General features: G+C 42.9%; 1 protein-coding gene across 1 annotated transcript in view; it reads right to left on the reverse strand.

Moving 5' to 3' along the window:
• The window catches only part of nrxn2b (neurexin 2b), a 570,846-nt gene that overhangs the window by 85,740 nt on the left and 466,313 nt on the right, over nt 1-18,793 (reverse strand).

Genomic DNA, 18,793 nt, shown 5'->3' on the forward strand with positions numbered 1-18,793 from the left:
AAAGGAGCGTCAATGTGTGGCTGTCACGATACGTCGCCACGTATAACTGGCATATTAGGGCGACCTTACCTCTCTTTATCTCACCAGACAGGCATTAAACCTGGCTCCAGAGCAAGGGGGGGGGGAATCATTTTATGAATTCTCGTCTAAATGACCCTCCAACCGCCACGGCTATGGTTCCATCTTTACTATCTCATTTTCATCCTTCCTGGGGATAATTAAGAGTCTGGGACAAGGTTAAAGGGGGTGGGGGTGGGGTGCTCCCCTCCTCTCAGCCTCACAAGGAGGCGTTTCCTCCCTTCAATGCCCATTCAGGCCAGGTTATTGTAAATGTGTCGCCTCTGTCTGTACTCTCCGTTGATAGAGCTATCAGGACTAAGGGATGACTTGGCCCCCTCTTTTCATGTTCTCGTCCAGTGTACTTCCCTCATTTCTGCCCTCTGAGAGATGGGGGATACACAACACTGCGAGCTAGGCGTCTCACAGATTTAAGCTTCAGCAGTGCTTCATTTGTATATCAGGAGGTCCAGGACCACAGGGAGGTTGCTGTTGCAGCGGGTCAGGGTGAGAGGAGAAAGTCACAGAACACATCAAACATCCACAGTGCCTGGAGCACATTGGACAACACCCAGGTTCTAGCTGCTAAACTAAACACAGCAGCAGGGGTAGGTGCACGGAAACAGCTGTTTACACCGGTTTGTAGCATTTTCTCTCTCTCTGTCTCTCTTTATCTCTCGTTGACTGTCCCTTCACTATCCTGTCGCTTCCCTTCTGTCTGTGGATTGCTTCAGTAGTATAGAGTTAGTGCCAAAGCTTCTTTACAACCACGAAAAGCAAGCGGGCTGAGAAACCATGACTTGGTCGGTCTGTCTGTCTGTTTATGGATCTCCTCCGCTCCATTTCAGTACTCTGGAAAGCGCCTCACCTATACACCCGCACAGATTTAGCCATGCTCATTTTACTATTTTGCAGCACACACGCCCTATCGTTGCGTTATTTATTTATTTTTCTCCTATATAAGTACTCGAAAATGCGAAAAAACTAAGATTTTCTGTCCTCCTAGGATCCGGCACAAGTTAACAAAAAAACAATCAATCAGCTGGTTTATTGTATGTTGATCACATACATTTCATTCACAAAGTTTTAGTTATTAATGCAAGATCAGATTTTACATACGTTTGTGATCCTCAAATTTATAAAATGGTCTTTTTTAAGAAGCATTTAAAAGCAGTATTGCTGTAATCCAACATTTAATAGGAAACAATACTAACATGAAAATGTTATGGACAGTTTATATATCATTAGACCCCTCCCACAACCTGATCCCACTGTAGTCAGAGACATGTTTCTTTAAGTAGACCAAAATAGAGATAGTGGTAGATTTTGCCCTGAATACTGACATTGACCCAACACCTCCCCTTCCTTTCCCTCAGGCCGCCAACATTACATTATATTCTATTTTATATCCATCAATACAAATAACCAGCAGTTACAGAGACAGGGGTCATGAGATGTGTAGGTAGTTTCATCTTTACATCGCATGTTTTTCAGCAGGCATGTGAATCTACACTTTAAAAGCAGTCTTCTACCAAAGCCCCAATTACACTTAGGCTTTACAGCACTGATCATTAAGCCTATCACTGGAACAACCTCTCTCTCTATCTGTTTCAAACAACCCAGAACAGACATAAAGTGATGGCCGTCACTGCGATTCACATATGCACATTTTACCGTTTAGCTTGCATAATGCACCTGAACTATCTACATTAATATTTCTTACTTCATGAAACTATTTTTGAGCTGGGTGAATAATTATCTGTAACCATGTAGCCACATCTTGCCTTTTTTTGCAGAAATATTTATATATTATTCTCTTTGGCATCACTTTGAGCATGAGACGGTGGTACAGTAAATGATGAATGATTGTATGGTAAATATTGTAAAATCACGTTAACCTTTTTAAGATCCTGCATCAGTTTGCATTCACTTATCTCATAAAATCTTATCTTATCCCTTCATTTTGTGATATTTTATATAAATTGAGCATACGATGGAATATAAATTGAATGTAGGTAGGTTTCTCTTCCTTTAGGTAATTGTGCAAACTGCAATAAAGCCATGCACTGTTGAACAGTTAGCATTCCTACAATTCACCCAGAAAAAAATGATTACTACTTAAAACAATGGACTTATGTCAAAGAATGACTATACCGTTTCAGACTTTTTTTTGTAGAGCAGCGAGGTGAAGCCAGTGCAGGGCGGAACCAAAGCCGGATCTGGTTCAGTCTGCACTGGGCTGGTTGCTGCCAGAGGCCCCACTGGAGTCTGAGCTGAAGGGGCTTCTGGTGAACCTGCATGATTTCAGTTGATCTCGTGGGGATCAGACCCGGTGGCACAGATTACAAGTGTTAGGAATAACTATATAGAAATAGACAATTATCTCCAAGATGGTCTTGTTCACATATGTTGGTCATATAAAGGCAACAGCATCATAGTGAGATTGTTTCATAACCAGTTAAAAGTTTATTTTATTAATTTAGATTATTACATTTTAGACTTAACATCAGAATTTGTCACATTTTACATCAACAAGAATACGTTGAGTAATCCTGTTGAAGTAACTTGGATTAAACGACGGTGATATCCGGTCAGGTCTGCTTATGACTGAAGAGACTACTTACAGCTATTTTGCCCTCTACTCAAATTTCCTGTGATCTGATGCTCATATTATTAGCTTCCAGGAAAAAACGTGAAGAAATCCAGCAAAGGGCCATAAACTTTCACTGAGAGAACTCATCTGTGGATGGCTCTCTACTTGCTCTCTGTTATCGTAATTTAAGTTGACAACCTTCGTTACTCTTTTTGCAGCCGAATATCACAAATTCTCGAAGAAATGCAGCAGTATTTCGCTACTGTCATCAGGCCTTACAGGAATAATCCACATCGGGCATAACAGGCTATTTGCCACATGTTTCCGCCCCTCCCCCCCATGCCTGCAACAACTCTGTTGTACCAGGGCCCTCCAGATTTACACATTAAACACTGGTCGTGCCGTACCAGCTGTCTGGCCGACTCTCTCAATCATCAGGCCAGATGTGCAGCTAATTGTCATGGCAAGCGTGGCATTCAGACACCCCGCCGCAACAGCCTCCAGCATGTTGAGATTTATGAAGCATGTGTCACTGTGTGCATGTTTGTGTGTGTGTGTAACGTTATTTCATTCCCGCTTCCCCCCTCTAAGCCCTCCGACCCCTGGGATTCCTCTGTGATGCACCTCTGGTGTAGGTGAAATGTTATCAGAACCGAGTATTTTCCATTCTAGACAGGCGGGACAGAGGCCCCCTAGCATTGTGCCCTTTAGCTCACCCATGAAGGCCAGTCAGTGCAGCGGGATCCCTCACACACTGCTGCAAACCCGGCAGGGGGGCACCCGAGCTTTGAGGCACCACCCCTGGCTATCTGACCCAGGGAAGAATCAATGATCTGGGCCCTGTTAAAACAGCAGGGGGGGGTGTGTGTGTTGCAGCGTGTGTGTGTGTGTGTGTGTGTGTGTGTGTGTGTGTGTGTGTGTGTGTGTGTGTGTGTGTGTGCATTTGTGTGTGTGTGTGTGTGTGAGTCTGCATTTGTGTTGGTGAATGAGACCTTATGGCCTGGAAGTGTGTGTTGTTTGCGCATCTTATTTTCTCTGATGATAACACATCTGCTGCTTTTGGAAACAGACCACTGTGCGCCATTACATCTGTTGATTAGCTAGCCGATTGCTTTTGATGGAGTGGACCGAGAGAAAGGCATTACTGATGCTCAATACATCCGCCTTATGACTGCCAGTGTAAACAGCTCTGGGACGCCAATGTAAGTGATTGCTGTTAATCCATCAGGGAAATGGTCTCTTTGGCCCCGACTATTGCCTTTTTCTAATTATTGGGGCTGCCAGCTTTGATAGCTATGCCCTATCTGTCACATGTGTATGGATCGCCCCCCCGCTCGACTGAGCGGAGATTGCATGGCGATGTAAACCGGTGAGCAGGTGGAGTAAGCGAGACTGGGGAGAAGCTTCATTTGTCAACACAGATGACTGTGGTCTGCCGGTTTGTCCATTCATCATGCATCAGTAGCAGTAAAGTGGACCGCACAAATCAAACTTTTTTTTTAAAGTTACGCCCTAAATACTCCCTGTAGATGAGGCAACAGCAGAAAAGTACAACTGACTTCCAGTCTGGTGACACATTTTGAATGTTATCACCTGACTCAATGACTGAATATCAGTGTTAATCACTTGATACCGACACTCTTCAGTCTCAATACCAATACCAATAGCCTGGGTATTGGCCGATACCGAGTACTGATCCGATACCAGTTTTTAATCGATAAACTATATGCCTATATGAGTGGGGAAGTGAGTGGTACCATTCTTTTTTGTGTAATGAAACATCAGGCTTGACTTAAAGGTTGCTTTACTACATTTGTGAAACAAAATGTAACAAATAGATACACAGATATGAATGTACCGAATTGTAATTTTTTTTTTTTTAATAACAATATCAGGTACAACATTGGCCTTTTGTCAAAGATACTCGATCCGTTAGCATGATGGATGCGTGTCACACTGCGTGACACACTGTTCTTGTCTTGTACACATCTCTCTCCCCCCCCAGGTGTAGCAGGCTACTTCTAAACCACATATATAAGGCTGCTAACGCCCATTCAATCGGCTGATGACATTGGAAGCAGTTGACCCGGTCACCATGGAAGGCGCTTAGGCTCGGCAGAGTAGCTGCGAGACGCTAATTCTCATCTGTGTATTAATCAAACAGGCCTGTGGGTTCAGCTAATTGCTCTGGGAAGACATCCAACTAGCAGGCCTTTTTTTAAACTAGCTTGGCCCGGCTCTTTGCCGAGGGGATGAACAGCTTGACGGCTACTGCCCCAGTCTCAGTTGAGTGGGAAGCATCTATGTGTTCAAAATGCACAGTCAGAGTTATTTGCCTTATGAGTGGCTTCTTGCACAACCCTAACGAGCCTCCAAGTAACCTCTTCAACTTTACAGATCTGCCGGAAAATGTCAGATTCTCTGCCGCTATGGATACATATGCCAACCTGCCCACGTCCCTAAACATCTCACAACGTAGCTTATGCTGAAATTATGTCAGCACATTTCCTTTTTCTGGGCACTATATGAAAAAAAAACACAGTGTCCTACCCTCATTATAGGCAAACCGGCGACTTCTCTCTTCCTCACTTGCACAGACTCTCCCTCAGCCTTTTGCTATATCAGCTACGAATAAAAGGGTACTTATTCAGCATATCATTCTGAGGCCTGCTACAAGCACTGACTCAGCAAAGAGAGGGTTGAAGGGAAAAAAGTCAGATTTAATAAAAGAGTTAAGAGAGACAGAGTGTTAGGAAATGGGAGAACAAACACGAATACCTATAACCTGCTAGCTGCAGCTATCAATTATTTTTTTTAATTAAATGATGTCTGAGTTTGTCAGCTCCATGTTGAAGTATACGCTCACAATTTACTTGCAAGGGAATACCTCTGCTTCTTCTTTCACCAGAAAACGATAAAGTTTCTTTCATCCAGCAGAGTAGCTTTTAATGCACTGAAGAGTTCCTCCATGTAGGACAGAAAGAGTGAAACTTGAAACACTAGGCATGCATGCTTACAAACTAAATGACTCAAGGGTGTTGCTAATCGTTGCATCTGATTGTCCCGAACCCAACCGGATGAATCTAAGAAATGGCGGTACATCCAATTCCCAGCAGCAGCACCCAATGAATGAATGATGAACTTCCTTCTCCTCCTAAATTGTGCAGCAGTAACACGATGGCACCAATCCTTCAATCACTTATTAGAGGTTCCTCCCTTGTGACTTTACTTCCCCCTCCAATATCAAGGAGGGACTGTGTTGCTCAGTGAGACTCAAAGTCAGTCTTGATTGTTGATTTATCTGATTATTCTCAGTCTGACACCGTTTTTTTGTTTGTTTGGGATATTCTTCTTCCTTCCACATCTCATAAACGTGTCACAAAAGAAACAATCTGCTCCCTCCTCAGGTGTCGGTTCTCACAGCTCACACAGTGAATGCAAGCTTAAGGAGACAAAAGCCCTTTTTTGTTCTGCTTGCTGAAGCCGTTTGCAGTTTTGGCTGTTCATGTGTTTCCCTCCGACTGACCCCTTCCCGGGAGAAAGCGTGAGATGCCGAACAGCAACCAAAAGGAATCAAAGTGAGTGAGCAAGAGCTTTACTATTTTTGACGTCTTCATTCGCACCCTTCCTCTTCCATCTCCGATCAAATTCAGAGCCAAATCTGACACTAATGGAGACATAAAAGAGGATACGGTGGATGCATATATACTAACAAGCACACAGACTGTTGTTGAAAAGGAGGGATTGAGTAGAAAGCATTAAGCTGTTGCTGCAAAATAAATGTGTGTATTTATATTGTCACAGTGACTGATATTTGATTTTCAGAGCATAAACGCGGCTTGAATAAGTCAAAAGCCAAAAAGGAGGGATCCAATTGGGGGAATCCTTATGCACAAAGGACATATATCCGTTTATATTTACAACATAATCCACTCTGTCCTCTTTCTCTCTTTTCTATCTTCTCTCCGTTCTGCACCTCTCCAGCTCCATCACCGCCTTCGCTTCCAATCCAACCAAAAACGGTCTTTACAGCAGATTTACCAAAGCAATACAGGAGCTGCGGAGAGCGAATCCTATTTGGACCTTATCAGCCGGGTGATAGCGCATGAAACATTCAGCAGTGAACATCCACAGGATGGTCTCTGCGTCAGGTTTGCAAAGACCCCGGGGGGGCCAACATGCTTCGGTTATCGCCGGTCTGACAACAGGATTTCTTCTCTCGGGGAACGAGAAAGGAGGACAGGACAGTCCACTTCTCTGGCTGCTCAGTGAGCTAAGACCTCAGTCTCTCATATCAGGGAATGCATTACCAGTGAAGCTACTCCTCGAACCATAAAATAGAAAAAATTGAAAAAAGAAATGGCTAAAAGTGAGGTATAAGAGGATATTCTCATCTTTGCCCTAAAAGGAAAATTCCAGTGCAATTACTTTTTTCTTGGCCATTATTTCGACAAGAAAAAAATGAAATTGAAATCACCAAGTTAACTGTTGAGACAACAAAATCCAAAAAGTAAATCAAATGATGGAGGTATCATGGGCGGTCAGACGATCACACAGGTTTAAAACAGAACCCACTGGTTTGCCAAACTAATGTAGAAGAGGAAACAAAAGAAAACAACTCAATTCCAAAGATAAAATATTACCACTTTTCGGTCATCTATGAAAAGGAGAAAAATGTTGAAATTTTCAACAAAAATATAAAAATAAAGCTGCATTTTATAGCCTTAAAATATTACTATGATTAGTTACAAAAAAGTAGACACAGTACAATTTAATTTTATAAAAAAGGTATTCCATCACCATAGCAACCTATAACTCATGCACGTGTTATTTAGCCTTATCCCATGTGAATGCAGCATAATAGCGATAACTCCCACATGACCTGAATGTAACATCACTACTGACAATGCGGTTGCACCTCCATCAGTTTTACCTCCAAATAAAGTAACTCTCTGATTGCTTCATGTTTCTTTGCTGTTTTGATGTCACCTCGTTCTCTGATCGCAGAAACTACATCGATTACCACACTGTTATCTTAACAGGTAGAAATGATGGCAAAGAAAACTACAAAAAATTACCCCATTTGCAATAAACTACCATTGTGTCATTTGTTCAGTTCTTTTCAATCTCCTCCGGCCTCTCCACTGCCACATCTCATCATCTCTCTTCAGCCTCTTTTTATTTTCCTTCTCCAAGCAACTGAAATTCATTGGCAGCAGCCTAACAACTGCTCAAGTAAGGGTGAGGGGAGAAATGTTCTTGGCCTCTGCACATCGACCACCAGCATGCCCACACGGTGCAACTAACAGCATTCTGTTGTACACTGATTTTAACAGCGGAGAAATCTCGAGATGCAACAAAGTCTGAACCGAAAGTAAATGGACCAAATGTGAAAGCATCATGTTCTTGTTCCCGCTGACTGCCTCTTTTTCTTCCCCCAAGGGACGTCGTGTGGAATTGAACTCACCGCTGAACACCGGCTTTGACATTTATTAAGAGCTCTTTTATTCCTCAAAAGTTATACGCTTTAAAAATGCATTTTTATCTTTGCTCAACACCGGTTGCTTTTTTTAAAAGATCTACACTCTCAGTGTTGACCGCATTTACGCTCACGGCTCCACACATTCATTCTTAATGGTGTTCATTTCCAGAACAACAAAAGCACTGAATAATCAACTGTTTTTCTTTTTTCCTGGTCTGCCAACAGCAGAATGGTTGATGGACTCGCAAAGTTAAGAGTGCTGACTGAGAAAGGATGCATTCATCATTGCTGCCTTGAGTACATCACCGAGGGCTGGGGAACATAGTCATGGGGGCTCTGCATGGATGAGCATATGTAAACATATTTTTTCCCCTCTCGGCCTCAGAGACATTCTTTTGTAGTCCATCTTTCTCTCTCTCTGGCTCTGTTGCTTTTTTTTTGCTACTTATCATTCTTTCCCGCTCTACTTCCAGTCTCTCTTTTGTGCTCAAGGTAGAAACCCACTTCCCAAAGGTAGTCAACAAGTACGCCGAGATAAGAGCAAGAGACCATTTGGTAACAGTGTTTGGGCTTTAATCTGACGCCATTTTAAGATAGGCGTGGAAAAAGTCCAAAGCAGGACTCTGGAGACTCTGGACACTAAAAAGTCTGTGTTGATTTCCCTCATAGCGACACATATAGATTTTTTTTTTCTCTCCAGAAAAGTGGGCCAAAAGTGATGTAGTCACTTGACTACATATATTAAAGGGGGGCATGGACTCAAAGTGGTTTTACAATCAATAGAAGACATACGCTTTATTAAAACAGCACAGAAAGTCAATAGGCAAACTTTCACAGAAAGGGCAGGGATAAATTATGGATGTGGTGATGAATCAAAGGGTGGAGAAGACATAAGGGGTCAGCCAAAGTCCAAAAAGTATTAGATAAAATGCTAACAGGCTGCTTTCAAAGACACTCCAATTATTAACACACAGCCAGAAGCCGAGAGAATGTGCTAACGGGAAAATTGGTGGTTTGCATACAAACACAGTCGGAAATCAGCGTTTGTTTATAAATGGCGTGTCCGCCCTGAAATCCGAGCATGTGTCAGCGTTATGAGTTAATCACGGGAGAGAATACTTTTAATGAGACCATTCAGAATAGTGCAGACACCTGCTCGTTCAGACAGAAAATGACTATTAGTCACAGTGAATCAATAATAGCAGCAGCAATAGTAGGTGTAGATGAATCAGAATGGAAATAATGTCTATGGATGAATTTGGAGTTGTGTCCTATACATAAGTCGTCCTGTCCATGTGCTGGCCCGATGCTCACTGCAGCGAGAGGGGGGGGGCCCGGCTGAAGTGCATCCAGAGGCAGCTAAAGGCTGGATGAGCAGCAGTGACATTTAGAGAGGACCTCACAGCGGTCTCCTCCTCGGGGCTCCTCACTAAAGACAAAGTAGACTCTTTTTTTCCTCTCTATATTCTTACATGCATTTTATTTCTTTCTGCCCTTCCCTCACTCATTCCTTTTTTTCAGCCAATTCCGTGCAACTAATCTCCCTTCATTTTGAATACAAGGACTGTTGTGGTTAATCTATGTATGCACTCATTTGTTTTATTAAGGATTCAATCTGATTAGTGCAGCTTTATGTAAACACAGGTTCAGTGACTTAAATCCTGATCTCCAAGATTACAAAAGCCACTGACGTGAAGTGCTGCACATTAAATCTTAAATAAGACGTCACAAGCGGTGAAGGCGACATTGTCGGAGTGATGCATCACAATGCTGATAACATGATTTGTGCAGAAACTTATGAAAGTGAAATGCAAGCATCGTATTAGACCGCTAGGCATTCATCACAATGAGCTGTTGTACAGAGGTGGAAGAGTAGAGGGAAGGAGACGGCAGGCGATGATGAGGAAGAATAGGAGCAGGGTAGTCCAGCCGGGACTGAAACCATACAGACAGGCCTGCTCTCTTGGACCCTAATGGCTTATTGATCAGGAAAGCCCATCCACCATTCTGCTCTCACAGGATACATAGACAATGTTAGCTACCAGTACAGTGACCAATAGGGAATAAAGTGGCCACCTCTTTTAACAGAATGATTTTGTTTTAGTTCTATGGACTTATCATGAGTTAGTTTCAAAGACAAAGCCAAGATGCCAAATTTGCAAAAGCAAAACTTTAAAACCCGTTTCCATTGACTACAATTACGATAAGTTAAACAATGAGTGTAAACATTTTCAATATGTAAATATTGTTTCAACGCTTCCAGAGGGGTTGCTGGTTCCACACCCAGCTCCTTTCCATAAGTGTTCTGAGACAAGACCCAAACCCCAAATTGCTTCTAATCTCCAAGTCACTTTGGACCAAAGCATCTGCAGATTGAGTCTGGCCTAAGTGAGTCTACAAATTGGAGGCATTACATTACACTATTTTGTAGCAAACCAAACTGCTATACTGATTTATAGCGTCAGTACAGCTGCTCTATATTTAGTGTGTCTTCCTCAAGAGTATATCATCACTGTTAGAAGAGTATATTACAGTTCAATTATTAGTATTCAGAGAGCTGCAGGTCACTGAAGTGCATTTGTAAGGGGGGGTCAGGCCCAGACTCAGGGGTCAGACGCAGTAAAAAAGGCAAATTGCACTTAGCTGCAAAACTTTATGGTCGTATCTGCACTGTCGTATCATAAGGGCAATTTTTTTCATGAACCAGACCTTGAGACGGGGCAGATAGTGGTTGCAAATGTTAATGGCGCTATCAGCTGCAAAAATCCATTCTTTGTGAAAAAGTCCATAAGTTTTTAATCGCTGTCAAAGGTGAAACAGCAGTTATGACATCCCTGGTTGGGGTGTGGCCAGAAAAGCAAAATGCTTAGTACAGTATGTATGTATGTATTGAAATGCTTCAATCCACTGCAGTGAATCAGCATTTTCAGACAGTAAGTTACTTATTGTAGATGTACCCTTTCATATCTTCAGCGACTGACAAACTAAATGACCCTTTATTAGACCATTTACATTAAGATCTGACAAATGAACAAAGCCACACAGTGAAGTGAAGCTCGCTGTGCAATAGTGAGTTACTTCTCGGATTCCAGAAGTGCCCCGCATCTAAAAATCAAGACAAATGACCCAACAGGTAGCAGCAGAGGCCGTGCTTTAAAATGGTTATCCAGAGAGACTGATGTGTTCTGAGTGAGGCCTCTCAGGAGGCAATTAAACCCATGCTGTGTGCTGCCCTCGACAAGCACCACTGGTCAAATAGATGGATTTTAGTTATGAATGGTTAGGCATGAAAGAAGTCCACCAATCCTCATGAAGGAGGCGGGATTTATAGGGCAGGTCTATCTCCTGATCCCCTCACCCATCCAAAGTTAGCCACCCATGATGAAACCTCCACCCCACTGGGACAATTAATTAGCGATGCAAAGGGGAAGGATTAATCGATACGCTGTCAGGCTCCCACCGGCTGAGGAGAGAGGGCCCTGCCGAACCCACCAGGACCCGATCTCATTACCGACGGCGGCCCACACTCCCCTTTGCGAGGCAGCTGCATTCATCAAAGCCATGCCTCCCTTTCTGCCTCAATTGTTCGCCACGCTCCGTCCCTCTGTCCCACCCTGCATGTTTGGCTTCAACCCCCCCGACAAGATGAAGGAGAGCAGGCGGGAGAAGTGACACCCATTTAAGAAAGGAAGTGTGTGTGTGTGTGTGTGTGTATGTGTGTGTGTTTGTGTGCGTGGGGGAGTTATAAATAAGGAAATAAGAAAATCGAAATGTGTGGGGCTGCCCTTGTAAGTTGTCTGCATTTATTAAAGTGTACTAGGGGTAATCATACATGTCTTAGAAGTGAATGTGATGGTGTCCTTGCAAATGTGTCTGTGTGCAACTTTGGCAGCTCGCTGGAACCTGATAGCAGCGCATGACTCTGTATGCGACTGACAGCTAGTTAGGAGTGTGTGTGTGTGTGTGTGTGTGTGTATGTATGTTTGTGTTACCGGGGGCAGGGTGTAGAGGATAAAAGCCTCTGCCTCTCTCTGACAGTTTTAGCCGCATCACCATCTGCCTTTATCTGACGCCAGCATCTCTCGCCTCCCCGCTGCACTCTCACAAAGCTCTCCATCCGCCCTGCTCTGCTCGCCAATCATCTTCTCCGGGCCGCCGTCGCACGTCAGATCGCATTTTTCAACCCGTAGTTAAACAAGTTTGCAGGCCCGAACCCCTTGACGGATAACCTGTGGCTGCCAGGAAATTGAAAAAAATAAATAAAAAATAAATGAACCAAAAGGCAGCGTGGTGGTATATCACAGGAAAGAGAGGATCCTCTCATTAGCGGGCACTGAGAGGAAAATAAATCACGGTAATGCTAATGAAGTCAGATGCTGCGTTTCACATCTCGACTGCAGGGATGCTGACCGCAAAACGCCTGTATGCATAAAACACTCGGTTTCTCCCACAATCAGCATTTGTCACATGCAGGGAGAAGGGGTAAGGGCGGGGTCAAGAGGAGAAAATATAGCCTGTCCCTTTTGCTAACCCGCCACTCCCTCCCTCTCCTCCCTCTCTATCTCTCTCTCTGCCCAGGCTCACACTACACTATTGTGGTGAGGGATGTCCCCCTAACGGGTAATCAGAGGCGGCCCCTTATTTAATGCTATGAGGCGGGACCGGACAGCCAGTGATGGAGGTGCTCGGGGAGGCCTGCTGCGCACGGTGCACCGGGCCCCTAACTGCAGATGAGACGCTTCCCACAGAGCAGTTAGTGCGACAACTTGCCAGCTGTAAATGTAACGACTGTCAAATGTGAGCGGTGCCTGTAAGAACAGCAATAAATACAAACAGACACTTCGAAAGAAATGCACTACAAAAAAAAGGTAGTGCAAGTTGTAGACTGAGAGGCTAAGCTGCCATGAGTTTATTTAGCCATCTGCCGGGCCATTTAGAAGGTTTATGAGTAGCTCATGAAGGGAATGGCCTTGATATTTGCTCCTTTCTTCATTAACGACTCATCTCTCTGTGCATAACTAACAACTCCAATTTGCTGCTCTGCTTTGTGGCTTTACAGCTACATATTTGCATACTCACGTACATTTGAACAGCGACGAATCACTCAGACTTTAAAAAAGCTGCATGCTAAATTCTACATGATGAGTCATAAAGCTGAAGATTAGGTGTGAAGTTTTGTGAGGGCCCTCTAGACAATCTTTTTCCTCCATATTTTTGTCAACAAACATTTTTGGACGAGGGAAGCAGAATCCCAGATGATCTACCAAGTTTAAGTTTACCCCAGTACCTTTGTTTATTCCAGCGGGTGGGGCTGGGGGTTGCGGGGGACTACCAGCAGTGCTGTCACCTGAGCCAGGTAGCGAGGAACAGCGCAAGCATGAAGCCAGAGTAAGACGAGGCGTTCTAGAAAGAATGAAATGAAAGGCAACACTCTTGGCATGCACAGTTTTTTTCAAATTGCAAAATGTTTGAGTACAGGAAAGAAACGGACAAACTCAGACTCAGTAAGCACAAAAACTAAATGTACTGTACTAATGTGAATGTGTTCGCACTGAGGTATGACAGCTTGGAAACTGTGTATCTTTACGTCAACACTTGAACTGACTGGTGTACCGAAGTAAAGCTAACCTGTTCTTATAACTGCTGCTAACGTAGATCTATAGGGAGACATTTTCAGCAGCAGCCAACCAGCTGCACATGATGAGCAACTTTTAATTCTTAAACCTGGTCGCAGGTTTTTGTGTTGCAAGTGTTTTCATCTGGGCTGACCTAAAAACAGCACTTTGGCGAATATCAGCACGTCATTCCATAAAGTAAAGGAAGGCATCACTCAAAATCATCCTTTGATATGATTGACATTCTTATTTTTTATAATCATAGTGGTTTGGTGATGGGGCAGAAAAGAACAAAAATGCTTTTGGCTCTTTTTATATAAATTATAGCCTGTTTATTTTGGCCTCCAAGGTCTTGCAAGGACATCAGCTTTTCCCAGCAGCCACAGATGGGAGATTTAGCTATCAGCCCGCTTCCATATCTGTCTGTACCCTTCATTCCCTGAGTCCCACACCCCAGGCCCTATGGTGGAAATGTCATCAAGATTGGCAAAAATTATGTCCTGCCCTCCCAAATGACCATTTTTTACTTCTGTTGATCTGAAATCCTTTCAAAGGCATCCCGAGGAAAAAAACTGAAATTCTCACTGAAATAATAAAAGTTGTGCATGTTCCTATGTAATTCATGTTGTGAGTGGTGAGACCAAATGGGTATGTTCAATGTTCTCGAGAAAAAATATCCTAACTACTTCCCAGAACTTTCAAAACTGTCCTGCGGCCTTCTTTGGTGCCACTGCTTGACCAAAGTACATTGGACCTCGGTCATGGTGTTCATAGAACACCAGCCCAAAACTGCTTTAAGTTGTTCTCCTTCAATGTTCTTACTTACACCTAAGAAAAGTTATACACTGTAATTTGTACATAACCCACGTAATCGTGAGCCAGGTTAGGCCGATAGCGACTAAGTCTACCTAGGGAGGATTGATGGTTGGGTCAAATAAAAACAGGGCTTTAAAGCTGGAAAGCAGAAATCAACCTTGACTTATTTTAAGTAGTTGTTAAGTTAATTACATACTTAACTAACGCCACATACACAAGTTACCTAACAAAGTTACTTATCTAACCAAACCACAATCCTTTCCTTAACCTAACCAAGGAGTTTTGTTGCCTAAAGCACTACAGGGGTTTTGCACAGACGCACTGATTGCTCATGTTGCTGGACATACGTATGAGATGACATGAAGAATGAATACCTTTTGTAATATATCATAAGAACCATTGTATTAGGATACTTTGACCGGTTATATCATCAACTGGGAAGGAGTTAAGTCTAGTACAAAGGGTACGTGGTTTAGAAATATCTTGAAGACCTTTAACGTCCAACACTGGAGACCATCCTTTAATAGAGATAGGGGTTAATATCACTGCAACTTTAAAGAGCAAGGTCATGTACTCTGTTGATGACACCTGAACAAGCTTAAACAAGCTTAATAAGATGACTTGACCTTTTCTGTTCCAAACATTCAAAATCAGGACAGACTTTTTCAGGAAAAAAAGAGTGCCACAAAGTAAATGCAACAGCAGCATTAACAGTCCTTTATTAGGAATGAAAAGACTAGGTTGGATTAGCAGCGATAGCTCATAACGGCCGGACACTCAAGTAGCAGTATGAGGCAAAATTAGCACAACAGTGACTGCTAGTTGCATATGTAAACCCAAAACTAGCTGTAACTCCCAGTGTATGCATTCAATTGAGGGGTTACGACTTGAGCTACCAACGTTTTCATCTGTGCACAACGAAAAGCCGACTGGACTTTGTAGAGTATTCTTGAAATGTTTCACCATTCATCCAAGAGACTTAATTAGCTCTACTGACTCTTGGGGAGTTCTGAGGTATTTAACTTCTCTGGGTGATTAAATACAGAGGAACTCCCCACCAGTCAGTGGAACTAATGAAGTCTGCTGGATTAACAGCAAATGTTCTTCAAGACCAGACAGCAAACCCAGCTCTTTTTGGTGAACTACTGCTTGATGTTCCCTGACGTGGATGACAGAGAATCTTTACAGTCGTATGGGCAAAACTGCACTGCAACAGCAATATGAGCGGTCATGTTTGGTCTGCTCGGCGATGACTCATTCCTATGGCATTTTCCAGATAATGAATCGCAAAGCTTTTTCATCTACAACTCTGAAAATGTCAACTAGAAAGTTTGCAGCACTTTCAGACACACCCACAGTAAATAATTAGGGAAGTGAAAAGAAACAAGGCCTTGTGAGGATACACTATGTCCTTATTAAAGCAGCCATAGTCAGCACACTCAGTATGAAGCATCCCATTACATCGACTTTACATCTCCTATCCCGGGGCCTGATGACAGCATGCCAAAAAGATGTAGTGAGTGATCTTTGTCAGGTAGATGGACAGAAATAGGGGGAACACAAAAGAGGTGGAGGGCATGTAAGGGCAGGAGGGTATATAAAGAGACGGGTGGTTCGTGAGAGATAAGGAATCATGCTCCATCCTGTCCTGGTGGTGTGTTATTATCAGCCGTTCCCACCAGTGCCAGTACTTCTAGTTGTCTATACAGACAGAGACTGCATCCATCATCAGGCTGTGTTATATCCTGTCATGACAGTAAACGGTGGTGATCATTCTTCAGGCCACCGACTTGGCAAAGAAAGGCCATTAACTTTAACATTAACACTAATCAACTGCGTCAGTGGTGGATGTCTGTTCTCAAAATGCAGAGGGCGAGGAAATTGAATCAAAGCAATACATTTTCTTAGAATGGTGCCTGTGCACTTCAAATATGTCAGCCATGGTTAGAACCTCTGAAATCTTACAAGAGTCCACAAAACAAGCTCACTTGGGATAAAAAGTGAAAAGTTTTTTTTTTTATCACTAGCCAAAGCTAATGAATAAGGCCCCAAGTGTTGGACCTAAGGGCCACCATCACTGCTTTAACACAGAGCTATTTTGTACTTCGATTGGGTCTGCGAGGGCCCCCATCAGGCGGGATGATACGGGGCTGTGGCTCCTGGGTTCTCAGGTCTAATTTGCCTGTACTTCTCCCCTCAAAGAGAGACAGGCATAATTAACGGGACCCAAAACACCCACCACGGGCTGAACAGAGTCATTTAGGGGAGCGACTCGGGAGCAGCGGCAGCAAATGAAATGTAATTGCAATGGGAGCAGAGGAGCAGGGCTGGTGTGACGGAGGCACTGATGTGTGTGCCAGAGAAGGGAGAGAAAGAGAATGAGAGAGCCAGACGTGGGGGAATGAGGGAGCAAATGAAAGACACAGAAGTTAGAAGGAGAATATGCAGTCAAGAGAAGAGCAAGCAAAATAATGACTGCTGAGTGATGGTGAGGGACGGGCAGAGATAAACAGTGAGAAGCATTCAGGTTAGAATAAAGGACTAATACACCAACTCATTCAAAACTCATTTAAAAGTTCAAAGTTTAAAATCAGTTAACCCAAATAACATAAAAGCCGTGGTTTAATTTCTCTAATTGTTGAAATATTTGCCCCCCACCCAATACAATGGAGGCTAATGGAATTCTGTTCAGTTGCTCACAAAGCATTGAAATTACTTTTAAAATTCAACAGACGTACATCATCCCGAAAACAGTTTCTCGTTATTCAGGATAATCCACAGCAAACAGTGTCAACAGTTTTAATGGGGACTATTTCTTTAGGTTGAAAGTAGACCCAGCCACAGTGAGGTCTGTGGATTATGTTCAGTAATTAGGACAGGGTTTCTGGAGAGATAAGATTTAAGTACCGCAATAAAGTCCATTTCGCTTCCATTGTATTTGAATGGCTGCTAAACACATACCACTAGAGGTGAATGTTGCCACATTTTGACTTTTCGTTATTCTATTATATATACTATTTAGATTTATATGGATTGTTGGTTGAGTCATATGTGACTCTCTCCAAACAACCCAATATTAAAACCAACAGTAATAGTCGTAGTAATTGACAGGAATTGACCCTTTAAAGTGGCTGCAACTGAACTCTGCTACATCACCACTTCAACCCTGAGCATTATTTGTTGTGTCCACTGCGTTAACAACTGTAATCTCTCATCCCTCATATCATTATTCATCATCATGATGTTAAGAGCATTCAAATTGGCCCTGACCTACTTGGTCTATTCACCCAGATCCCTCCTACTATCTCACTATCCCTCTTTCCCATCATCCCTTTCCCTGTTCCTCTCAGCTTACTGATCACTGGATGAGAAGTGACCCGGGTTCAACAATGTTCCTGTTGCTTCCAGGCATGGCCAGCCCAAACAAATTGGGGTCACCGCAATGTTGGAGTGGTGTGAACACCAACACACACACACAAACTGACACACATATTTGAACACACACACACTGCGCAGATTGCTGAGAGTAGATAAGTGTAGATAACACTGATCGTTTCCTATCAGTGCGGTATTTAAGAGAGTGTAAAGGGACTGCAGGACATTGCAACATCTTTGCCACCAGCTGGTATAGTGAAACACTGTAGTTGTGAATCTGAAAACGCACAATGTTGAACTGTTTGATGCAGACAACACGATGAGTGGATCAGAGTCAGCAGGTGTGTTTTTGGTTGGTAATTATTATTGGGAAGAATAAGCACAGGGTCAACGAGACAATTAGAGCCAGTGTTAATGCATTTTTAAAAGCCTGCTGTCACATATTTAAAGTAATCATCAGAGGGGGTGTTAATTGACCTTTAAGCCTAACATATGAAAGTAATAAAAGCAGAGATGAGGCCAAAAACTAGTCTGACAGGATATAAAAAAAAAATGCTGTTGGTTGATAAGTCGTTTTTTGACTCTGCACACATATATTCCTCTCAGTGACCTCTGAAAGTAATACACCAAAGAAATAACTGCCATTTGAGGAAAATTAAATCAAAGAGAAGATTTAACTACACCCTTTCATGAATCAAGGAGGAGGAGTAAACCAAACTTGAATAAAACCTGAAATTGTACGTCATTACAAATGCATAATTTGAGAGTATATTAGTATTTGTCCGTACTTTTATATTATTATCATAGTTTTGACCGTCATTCCCATCAAAGTGTATTTACTTAGTTAATTCTAGG

This window comes from Anoplopoma fimbria, chromosome 7, assembly GCF_027596085.1.
Source record: "Anoplopoma fimbria isolate UVic2021 breed Golden Eagle Sablefish chromosome 7, Afim_UVic_2022, whole genome shotgun sequence".
NCBI lineage: Eukaryota > Metazoa > Chordata > Actinopteri > Perciformes > Anoplopomatidae > Anoplopoma > Anoplopoma fimbria.